The sequence below is a fragment of the Hylobates moloch genome, unplaced genomic scaffold, assembly GCF_009828535.3.
Source record: "Hylobates moloch isolate HMO894 unplaced genomic scaffold, HMol_V3 SCAFFOLD_1, whole genome shotgun sequence".
In the NCBI taxonomy this organism is placed as follows: Eukaryota; Metazoa; Chordata; class Mammalia; order Primates; family Hylobatidae; genus Hylobates; species Hylobates moloch.
In genome coordinates, this window is record NW_026652276.1 from 46,392,516 (window position 1) to 46,404,658 (window position 12,143).

Consider the following 12,143-nt stretch of genomic DNA (forward strand, 5'->3'; position numbering starts at 1 on the left):
GTGTGTGTGTGTGTGTGTGTGTGTGTGTGTGTGTGTGTGTGTGTGTGAATGTCTATTTGAAACATAAAAGAAGCATAATAAAATTCCTTTTAAAAATTATGCACCTTTAAAGATAAGTTGATCTAATTATATTACATGATTTATATATTCATGTTTTATTGAGAAAACAATAATGATAATTATTTTCTTTGATCAAATTGCTGTTTCCAAATTGCATTGTTGTAATCCAAAAAAAGCAAAAATTATATCTTTCCTTTTCAGACACATTTAAAGTATGTTCACAAAAACATACTTTAGAGACTCCTGCAATCGAATAAAATTCCTATAGGAAAAAATTTACTGCTTACATTTTTGGTTATCTCTCAGTCATGGCTAAATACTAAAAATATCTAATTAGTTAATCTTGAAATTTAATATTTAGTTTTTAACAGTATTCTCGATTTAATTTCATATAAATTTTCTAAAATGCCCTGTTACATTAATAAATGTCTGGTGTATTTTCATGAGGTGTGCTACTTGGCGATTGAAATCTCTGTTGTGTTAGCACCTTTTTTGTTTTTTCAACACCTTCAAGCTTATTAAGTAAAGAACTTTCCTTACATTGTCAATGGTGTCAGTGGTGAACACTGACTTTGGAATTATAAGACCAAGAATAGACCCAGATGACATCAACCATGTGTTAAAGAAAAAAAACTAAAAAGAATTCTATTTCAACTATATCTAGGCTGTATTTTTATATGTATTTCTAAAGATTTTCGTAAACTCAGTGGTTACTGTTTGGAAATTTTGAGAAATCAATAAACTCTTTACTTTTTTAAAAATATGAGTTCTTTAAGATCAGCTTTTGGTTATAATTCTTATTTTGAATACATAGGATAAAAGAAAGCTCTTTTAAAAATATTTGATTGTGTTTGAATCACTTTAAAGCAAACAGCTCACAGTGACACTTTCAAGGGAGAATGTTCACCATGCCTTAAAGGTGGAACAGTCTGTCTCTAGAGAGTTCAGGAAGAGCACACCTTGAACTTGAGTCCTTCAGCAAGAAGTGTTATAAAGTAGTTCCAAGGGTCATTGTTTACAATGTAAGATCTTCTTAGAAAACTTTCTTCCTCATTTCCTCAACCCTTACTTTTTTCTGTAGTTATACAACAGGGATTCTGTTATGTTATTATTATTCATAACAAATTCAAAATAATAATTATAATGATGACTTATTGTTTAGAATTCTTTTCCTCAAGGAATAAAAGACAAAAGAAAATATCTCATACCAGTTTGTTTCCACTGTCCTCCTTGTGAGTTCAGGCAGTGTTCTCTCTCATTTTCTGTTTCTTACACTTCTCAACTTAGAATGAGAGTCGTTATGAACAGGGCTGAGGATTAAATCAATGTGACTTTTACAGAATCAAAGAGAGAGGCCAAGTAGACCTAGAATATGCAAGACTACTTTTAAAAAACAAATACTCCCCTTAAAATTTACATAACCTTTGTTTGATTACAAACATATAATCTCAAATATAATATGAATATAAATAGAGTTAGTATCTAACATTTTTGAATTGAGTGTTTTTTATTTTTATTTTTAGGACAAACATGTTCTGACAGTTGTAACCATTGACAGAATGCTGGAAAGGCTGAAAAAATCTAATGAACTTTTGGAGCTCATTCTTAAAGGACTTAATGAATATTTGGAAAAGAAACGCCTCTTTTTCCCCAGATTCTTTTTTTTGTCCAATGATGAACTTCTTGAGATACTCTCTGAGACTAAAGATCCCACTAGGTAAGTAATTTACATGTAGAATACATGACTAAATTTATCTGCTTAAACTTAATTTTTAGAACAAAGTAGAACATAACTATATAATCATGTTTATATAATAATTTTTCTATGAGAATGTTCCAAGTATTATATAATCAACTTTGGATAATTATTAAGAATGTAACTAGTATCACTGAATGAACCGTGGAATCGTTTTCTTTTTTTGTTTGTTTGTTTTTGAGATGGAGTTTCACTCTTGTTTCCCAGGCTGAGTGCAGTGGCGGACCTTGGCTCACTGCTACCTCCGCCCCCCAGGTTCAAGTGATTCTCCTGCCTCAGCTTCCCGAGTATCTGGGATTACAGGCGTGCACCACCATGCCCAGCTGATTTTGGTACTTTTAGTAGAGATGGGGTTTCACCATGTTGGCCAGGCTGGTCTTGAACTCCCGATCTCAAGTGATCCACCCTTCTTGGCCTCCCAAAATGCTGGGATTACAGGTGTGAGCCACCGCGCCTGGCCAGATTTCTTAACTTATCACATCTTACAGATTTTTCAGAACATGACTCTTTCACAGCACATTCAGAATAAAAGCCACTGCTCTCATGATGGTTTGCGATGCCCCACGCAGATTTTCCTTCCCCTGTTATCCTTCCTATTCATCTCCTAGTAGTCTTCTTGCTCACTCTGCATGCAGTCCACTAGCCTTTTTGCAATGCCCTGGTTAAAGGGGCATCCTCCTTTCTCAGTGTACTGTTCTCATGCCTGAGATGCTCCTTACCCAAATGTCCATCACATTTCTTCCTTTACCTCCTATAAGTCTTTGTGGAAATCTGGTTAAACATCTGTCATTCAGGGAGGCCCTCCCTGACTACTATATTTAAAAAGGCAGCTCCCTCCATGCTCAACTTGCCCTCTTTCCTGGACTTACTTTCCTTGCCTCATTTTCCTTCTGCATACTTGTTATCATCTGGCCTACTCTGTAATTTACTTATTTGTTAATGGCATGTCTTCCTCTAGCAGAATATAAGCTCCACCATGGTAGAGATTTTTCTACTATTTTTTTCCCACTGCTGATTCCCCAATCTTTAGAAGAGCATCTGATATAAAGTAAACAGTGAATAGAAATTTGTTAAACAAATTTGTTAATTTTGTAACTTGTGCCTTCAAAGTAGGGGATATGTAATCTAAACAAAAGGTAAATTTAGACTCAGATTTCTATCTGAGTTTTTATACTCTGCTTCTTTTTGCCCATTTGAAAGATGAATGCAACGGGTTATTGGTAGTGTGCCAAAAGATGAGTTGTGTCAGTCCCATCTGTATTACATTGAATAGACTAATAGTTGGATACTGTCAACGCAGTTGATTTAGTAAACTGTAAAGTACATAAGTTACTAAACGTAGTCCACAATTTTCAAGCAGTCTCTGAAGATCCCAGTTGAAATGGCTACTTTTGTGCGTTTGAAGGTTCTTCAGATTGATGTATTTATCTGTTAGTCAAGATTGGTTTTCTCCTTATGTTACCTTTAGCATCTTTTAATTCATTGTATTGAAGACAAAGCCTCGTGGTTGTCTCTGTAGCTCTTACTATAATTGTAATTTTACAGATGTTTTGTGATTATTCAGTTAATACTGACATCTCAATGGACTATATAATGCATGTAGGCAGAGCTTGTGTTGTTTGTTTGTTTGTTTGTTTGTTTGGGGGGGTTTCTGGTTTTTGCACAGCATTTCATTCCCAGCAGCACCTAGCACAGGTCTAACACTGCACATTTATGAACTTTAAACGAAGAACACTGGAATGTAAGGAATTGTTTTAACTTGGTTAATTATCTTAAAAATGTTTTTCCTGACAGGGTGCAACCTCACTTGAAGAAATGTTTTGAAGGAGTTGCAAAGGTAGAATTTACGGAAACTTTAGACATTACTCACATGAAGAGCAGCGAAGGAGAGGTTGTAGAACTCATAGAGATTGTTTCAACAGCCAAAGCCAGAGGTCAAGTGGAGAAGTGGTTGGTTGAATTAGAGAGAGTTATGATTAACTCCATCCACAAGGTAGCCAATTATACTTATGATTTTTAGAAAAGGATGTTAGAATACGAATGTTATTAGAAATATACATTGATAAATGTACTGTTATTTAAACAGAAATGGAGGCATGGAATTACCAATTCAAATGTGATAGATAACTTGAAGGCAAAGAGATGCTCTATGATAGTAATTTTGTAGTGACTCACTGGAAAAGTGGGACAAAATACCATCCATACAACAAAACACTTGGGTTTGAGTAATGCATCTGCTCATTTCTTGTGGCCACATGCTAGTGCTTTCATCATTAATTAGATACACTTTGTTCTGTGCAATCTATCTTTAGTCTTGCCTTGGAAGCACCTCTCTACATGATCACATCAATCTCCTTGACATGTATGAATCTATCTTTTTGTTTGGTGTATATATAAAATGCATACAAAATGTTAGAAAATAATGTATGCTTCCTACAATTAATAGCAACTTCATATTTTCCACATTTCCTAAAACATACTGTCACCTCAATCATTTGTGATTACTTTTGTTAGTAGAGAATTTCAAGGCACACCAATAAATGAAGATTGAGCACTCAGTTTTTTTTACTATAATGTGAGCTTAGCATTCAAGTTTTTAGTCAAGAATAAAAATAATGATGGAGCAAAGGAACGGAAGGGGAGTATAATTAATTTAAAATTTTTATTTTTTTTTTTATTATACTTTAACTTTTAGGGTACATGTGCACAACATGCAGGTTTGTTACATATGTATACATGTGCCATGTTGGTGTGCTGCACCCATTAACTCGTCATTTACGTCAGGTATATCTCCTAATGCTATCCCTCCCCCCACTCCCCACCCCACAACAGGCCCTGGTGTGTGATGTTCCCCTTCCTGTGTCCATGTGTTCTTATTTTTCAATTCCCACCTATGAGTGAGAACATGTGGTGTTTGGTTTTTTGTCCTTGGGATAGTTTGCTGAGAATGATGGTTTCAAGTTTCATCCATGTCTCTACAAAGGACATGAACTCATCATTTTTTATGGCTGCATAGTATTCCATGGTGTATATGTGCCACATTTTCTTAATCCAGTCTATCATTGTTGGACATTTCGGTTGGTTCCAAGTCTTTGCTGTTGTGAATAGTGCCACAATAAACATAAGTGTGCATATGTCTTTATAGCAGCATGATTTATAATCCTTTTGGTATATACCCAGTAATGGGATGGCTGGGTCAAATGGTATTTCTAGTTCTAGATCCCTGAGGAATCGCCACACTGACTTCCACAATAGTTGAACTAGTTTACAGTCCCACCAACAGTGTAAAAGTGTTCCTATTTCTCCACATCCTCTCCAGCACCTGTTGTTTCCTGACTTTTTAATGATCGCCATTCTAACTGGCATGAGATGATATATCATTGTGGTTTTGATTTGCATTTCTCTGATGGCCAGTGATGATGAGCGTTTTTTTCATGTGTCTTTTGAAGAAGTTGAATCTCTGAATAGACCAATAACAGGCTCTGAAATTGAGGCAATAATTAATAGCTTACCAACCAAAAAAAGTCCAGGACCAGATGGATTCACAGCCAAATTCTACCAGAGGTACAAGGAGGAGCTGGTACCATTCCTTCTGAAACTATTCCAATCAATAGAAAAAGAGGGAATCCTCCCTAACTCATTTTATGAGGCCAGCATCATCCTGATACCAAAGCCTGGCAGAGACACAACAAAAAAAAGAGAATTTTAGACCAATATCCCTGATGAACATTGATGCAAAAATCCTCAGTAAAATACTGGCAAACCGAATCCAGCAGCACATCAAAAAGCTTATCCACCATGATCAAGTAGGCTTAATCCGTGGGATGCAAGGCTGGTTCAACATACGAAAATCAATAAACGTAATCCAGCATATAAACAGAACCAACGACAAAAACCACATGATTATCTCAATAGATGCAGAAAAGGCCTTTGACAAAATTCAACAACCCTTCATGCTAAAAACTCTCAATACAGTAGGTATTGATGGGATGTATCTCAAAATAATAAGAGCTATCTGTGACAGACCCACAGCCAATATCATACTGAATGGGCAAAAACTGGAAGCATTCCCTTTGAAAACTGTCACAAGACAGGGATGCCCTCTCTCACCACTGCTATTCAACATAGTGTTGGAAGTTCTGGCCAGGGCAATCAGGCAGGAGAAGGAAATAAAGGGTATTCAAGTAGGAAAAGACCCTGTTTGCAGATGACATGATTGTATATCTAGAAAACCCCACCATCTCAGCCCAAAATCTCCTTAAGCTGATAAGCAACTTCAGCAAAGTCTCAGGATACAAAATCAATGTACAATATCACAAGCATTCTTATACACCAATAACAGACAAACAGCCAAATCATGAGTGAACTCCCATTCACAATTGCTTCAAATACCTAGGAATCCAACTTACAAGGGATGTGAAGGACCTCTTCAAGGAGAACTACAAACCACTGCTCAATGAAATAAAAGAGGATACAAACAAATGGAAGAACATTCCATGCTCATGGGTTGGAAGAATCAATATCGTGAAAATGGCCATACTGCCCAAGGTCATTTATAGATTCAATGCCATCCCCATCAAGCTACCAATGACTTTCTTCACAGAATTGGAAAAAACTACTTTAAAGTTCATATGGAACCAAAAAAGAGCCCGCATTGCCAAGTCAATCCTAAGCCAAAAGAACAAAGCTGGAGGCATCACGCTACCTGACTTTAAACTATACTACAAGGCTACAGTAACCAAAACAGCATGGTACTGGTACCACAACAGAGACATAGATCAATGGAACAGAACAGAGCCCTCAGAAATGATGCCGCATAGCTACAACTATCTGATCTTTGACAAACCTGACAAAAACAAGAAATGGGGAAAGGATTCCCTATTTAATAAATGGTGCTGGGAAAACTGGCTAGCCATATGTAGAAAGCTGAAACTGGATCCCTTCCTTACACCTTATACAAAAATTAATTCAAGATGGATTAAAGACTTATATGTTAGACCTAAAACCATTAAAATCCTACAAGAAAACCTAGGCAATACCATTCAGGACATAGGCGTGGGCAAGGACTTCATGTCTAAAACACCAAAAGCAATGGCAACAAAAGCCAAAATTGACAAATGGGATCTCATTAAACTAAAGAGCTTCTGCACAGCAAAAGAAACTATCATCAGAGTGAACAGGCAACCTACAGAATGGGAGAAAATTTTTGCAACCTACTCATCTGACATCTTTTTTTTTTTTTTTAAGACAAAGTCGCTCTGTCGCCAAGCTGCGTGATGTCAGCTCACTGCAACCTCCGACTCCCTGGTTCAAGTGATTCTCCTGCTTCAGCCTCCCGAGTAGCTAGGATTACAGGCATGCACCACCACACCCAGCTAATTTTTGTATTTTTTAGTAAAGATGGAGTTTCACCATGTTGGCCAGGATGGTCTTGATCTCCTGACCTCGTGATCTGCCTGCCTCGGGCTCCCAAAGTGCTGCGATTACACGCTTAAACCACTGCGCCTGGCCCAAAATCTTTCATTAGTGTGGTACATTTGTTATAATTGATAAACCAATATTGATACATGCCTGTTAACTAAAGTCCAGAATTTATACAATTTATATCAGGGTCCACTGTGTTGTAGAGTTCTGTGGGTTTTGACAAATGCATAATGTCATATATCCACTACTAAAGAATAATTTTACTGCCCTAAAAATGCCCCCGTGCTCCACATATAATTTCCTCCTCCCCTCCCGCAGAACCCCTGTCGACCACTGACCATTTTTGTCATATATATATATTCCAAAGTGTCATATAGTATGTGAAATTATATGTACTGTCTCTTTTCACTTAGCAATATGCATTTAAGGTTCCTCCATGTCTTTTTGCCGCTTGATAACACATTTATTTTTATTGACGAATAATACTCTATTATATGGGTGTAACACAATTTATCCATTCACCTGTTGAAGGACATTTTGGTTGCTTCCAAGTTTCAGTGATTATAAATAAAGCTGCTGCAAATATTCTTTTGCAGGTTTTTGGGTGGACATACGTTTTAAACTCATTTGGGTAAATAACTAGGAGCATGATTGCTGAATCATGCACTAAGCCTATGTTTAGCTTTGTGAGAAACTGCTAGATTGTTTCCCAAAGTGGCTGTACTTTGGAACTCCATTTGCATTGCCACCAGCAATGAATGAGAGTTTCTGTTGTTCCACATCTTGCCAGCATTTGGTGTTGTTAATGCTTTTGATTTTAGTCATTCTAATAGATGTGTAGTGGCATCTCATTTTGCTTTATTTTGCAATTCCCTAATGATATATGATGTTGAGCATCTTTTCACATGCTTATTTTTATATGGATATCTCTTTTGGTGAGGTGTTTGTTCAGATCTTTTGTCCATTTTGTAATTGGGTTGTTTATTTTTCTTTTGGTAAGTTTTCAGTGTTCTTTGTATATTTTGAATACAAGCCCTTTATCTGATACGTGTTTCTGCAAATATTTCCTTCCAGTATGTAACTTGTGTTTGTATTGTCTAAATACTATCTTTTGACTGAGTGCAGTGCCTCACACCTCTAATTCCAGCACTTTGGGAGGCCAAGGGAGGAGGATCACTTGACACCAAGAATTCAAGACCAACCTGAGCAACATAGCAAAACTCCCATCTCTACAAAAAATTTAAAACAAACAAACAAACAAAAAATGGCCAAGCATGGTGGTGCATACCTTTAGTCCTAGCTACATTGAAGGCTGAGGCAGGAGGATCACTTGAGCCCAGGAGTTGAGGCTGTAGTGAGCCATGATAAAGCCACCATGTTACTGGTGGCAAATCCATGTAGGTCTGAAGCAACCTCAATTCTTGCCTCCTCAGAAGAAAGAATTTGACAGAAGGGCATAAGGCAGAAGGAGAGACTGAGGCAAGTTTTAGAACAGGAGTAAAAGTTTATTAAAAAGCTCTAAAGCAGAAACAAAAGGAAGGAAAGTACACTTGGAAGAGGGCCAAGTGGACAACTTGAAAGACAAGTGCACGGTTTGACCTTTTGACTTGACATGCTTCTGTGGTCTTGTGTTCTTTCTCCTGTGATTCTTTCCTTAGGGTGGGCTGTCCACCTGTGCAGTGGCCTGCCAGCACTTAGGAGGGGAGCACGTGCAGTGTGTTTACTGGAGTTGTACCCATGCTCACTTGAGGTATGCTTCCCTTACCAGCTGAATGTCCCTAGGGGATTATATACCTGTCAAACTCTGCCATTTGCCTCTCTTAGTGTGCATTTGTGAGCCCGCTCGCCCAACTCCTGAGATCTTAATGGGAAGTTGCTGATCACCAGCTTCAGATGTTTCTTTTTTCTTTCTTTTTTTTTTTTTTGAGATGTTTCTTTTTTCTTTCTTTTTTTTTTCTTTGTCACCCAGACTGGAGTGCAGTGACGCAATCTTTTTTTTTTTTTGAGACGGCGTCTTGCTCTGTTGCCCAGGCTGGAGTGCAGTGGCGTGATCTCGGCTCACTGCAAGCTCTGCCTCCTGGGTTCATGGCATTCTCCTGACTCAGCCTCCTGAGTAGTTGGAACTACAGGCGCCCGCCACCATGCCTGGCTAATTTTTTGTATTTTGTTTAGTAGAGACAGGGTTTCACCACGCTAGCCAGGATGGTCTTGATCTCCTGACCTCGTGGTCCGCCTGCCTCCGCCTCCCAAAGTGCTGGGATTACAGGTGTGAGCCACCACGCCCGGCCGACGCAATCTTGACTCGCTGCAAACTTCATCTCTAGGCTTCAAATGACTCTCCTGCCTCAGCCTCCCGAGTAGCTAGGACTACAGGCATGCACCACGATGCTCAGCTAATTTTTGTATTTTTAGTAGAGATGGGGTTTCAGCATTTTGGCCAGGCTGGTCTCAAACTTCTGGCCCCAAGTGATCCACCCACTTCGGCCTCCCAAAGTGCTGGGATTATAGGTGTGGGCCACTGTGCCCAGCCAGGTGTTTCTGTTTATTGTGAGTCTGCCTTTCCCTGGAGTTGACTATGACCAGTTATTATTTTAGAGAGACCGTTAACAACTGCGTGACCATCACCTGATGGTCGCCTGATATTCCTGGTGGGGTGGGGGTTGGGGGGGTGGGAGGAGCCCTCTCTTGCCCTACTTATGTCTGACTAACTACCTACTGTAACAAGCACACTCCAGCCAGGGTGACAGAGTGAGACCTTGTCTCAAAAAAAAAGAAAAGAAATAGTGTCTTTCACAGATAATTTTTACCTTTATGAGTCCAATTTTTCAAGTTTTCTTTCATGAATCATGCTTTTTGGCATCATATCTAAAAAGTCATCATCAAACCCAGCATCACCTACATTTTCTTTGATGATGTCTTATAGAAGTTGTATAGTTTTAAGTTTTACATTTAAGTCTGTGATCCATTTTGATTTAATTTTGTGTCTAGATTCACTTTTTCCAGTTGTTTCACCACCATTTGTTGAAAAGACTATCTATTCTCCATAAAATTGCCCTTGCTCCTTTGTCAAAGATCTGACTTTATTTTAGAAATGTTTCTTAAATATGTGTTAGGAATTTGGAATCTACATTTTTCTTTCTTTCAGAGCACCTAAAGAGCTAAAGTAATGGAAAATAAACTATTAGTTTATAAGTGGCTGAGCAATTATCCGATCCTCAATTCAGAGCTCTCATGTACAATCTGGATTGAAGAATGTAGCCTAGCTTGAAGATGACTAATTATTTCCTGCTCCTTGAAGCTAAACATGCGTGCTTTCCATGTGGCTGAAGAACTGAATCCAAGAGAAAGAATAGTGGATCTAATTCATCCAGTTGCAGATGAGGAATGAGAGCCACACACTGACTCTAACCACTACTTAAACAGGGTCCCATTTATGTCAGGATTTGACTTCCTAAGTACAATATGGATGGAGTGAGAAATTAGAAATTTTGATATAAGTTTCCTTCATATGGCTGATAGTCAATAAGAGAGGAAGGGTAGAAAGATTCTGCTCAACACTCTTTTCTTCTCGTTGGCTCTAATAGCACCGTTCTATTAGCTACTTAAATATCTTCCCAATTTTTTAAGTTCTAATATAGTATATGAGGTGCAATATAATCTGTCTGTTGGACTCAATATTCCGGTGACACCAAACTCTTATGCATACCATTCTACTTCTTCACTCACTACCTGTGCACACAGTCTCTTGTTTTCCTGGCAAGTTCTCCCTTTCTTTTGTTCCTCAATAAATACAACTAACTCCTACTTAATCCTTTTGAACATCACCTTTTACAGGTAGCCTTTCTCTGACATTCCCTACATTACGAATCTCTCCTCAGTGATTCTCATCACACCGTGTATCTTCTTCTGTCGTAGCACTCATCATAATGGATTGAAAATATATTTGATATATCTGATATTCTTTATCGTAGTCTTTTCATGGACAAAGATTGTGCCCTATTTTTCTCTCTGCCCCCAGCACCAACTTGTTTCCTAGCATAAAGCAGGCATTTAATAAAATGTATTGAATATCACAAACTGAAAAGCAGTTTTAAATTATATTGTTTCCTGGAGAATGATTAGAATTGTAGATGTTTCGGCCAGGTATGGTGGCTTACGCCTGGAATCCCAGCACTTTGGGAGACTGAGGCGGGCGGATCACCTGAGGTTAGGAGTTTGAGGCCAGCCTAGCCAACATGGTGAAACCCTGTCTCTACTAAAAATACAGAAATTAATGGGGCATGGTGGTACATGCCTGTAATCCCGGCTATTTGGGAGGCTGAGACAGGAGAATCACTTAAGCTCAGGAGGCAGAGGTTGCAGTGAGCCAAGATTTCGCCACCGCACTCCAGTCTGGGTAACAGAGCAAGACTCTGTCTCAAAAAAAAAATAAATAATAAAATAAAATGATGTTTTTCAGATAGAGGATAGTGCTTAATGTATGAGTCTTCCTCATTGGCCTGGTAGGACTATTATTTATGGAGCATCAAATGAATCAGGGCAAGTGGTTCAGAATTAAGGCCAAGAACAATGCAGTTGTACTGGAATCTTCTTTGATATCATGCCAATTGTATGGCACAGGGGCAGGCCCAATCACTTGAAGAACCGATACAGGATCTAACACTAGTGCAATTGCTTACAGCTATACCCTGTACCCAGTTGAAGTCTTTATAGATTTTACAATATAGGAATCCCTTTACAGTTAGCATTACATGTGTATATCTACCAAGTAACTGTGAGAAAAAATAATTCTTAAATTTTATCCATCAATCCAAGAAGCATTTTTGATTAGCTACTATATACAACATACTTTAGTAGTGCTCTTGATAGAGAAAAGATATAGAGTTTCTGTATTTAAACATTT

The 12,143-nt window shown here is 38.1% G+C and overlaps 1 protein-coding gene across 1 annotated transcript in view; it reads left to right on the forward strand.

The window, feature by feature from the left end:
- DNAH7 (dynein axonemal heavy chain 7) overlaps window positions 1-12,143 on the forward strand; it is a 330,709-nt gene that overhangs the window by 140,597 nt on the left and 177,969 nt on the right. The window lies entirely within an intron of this gene.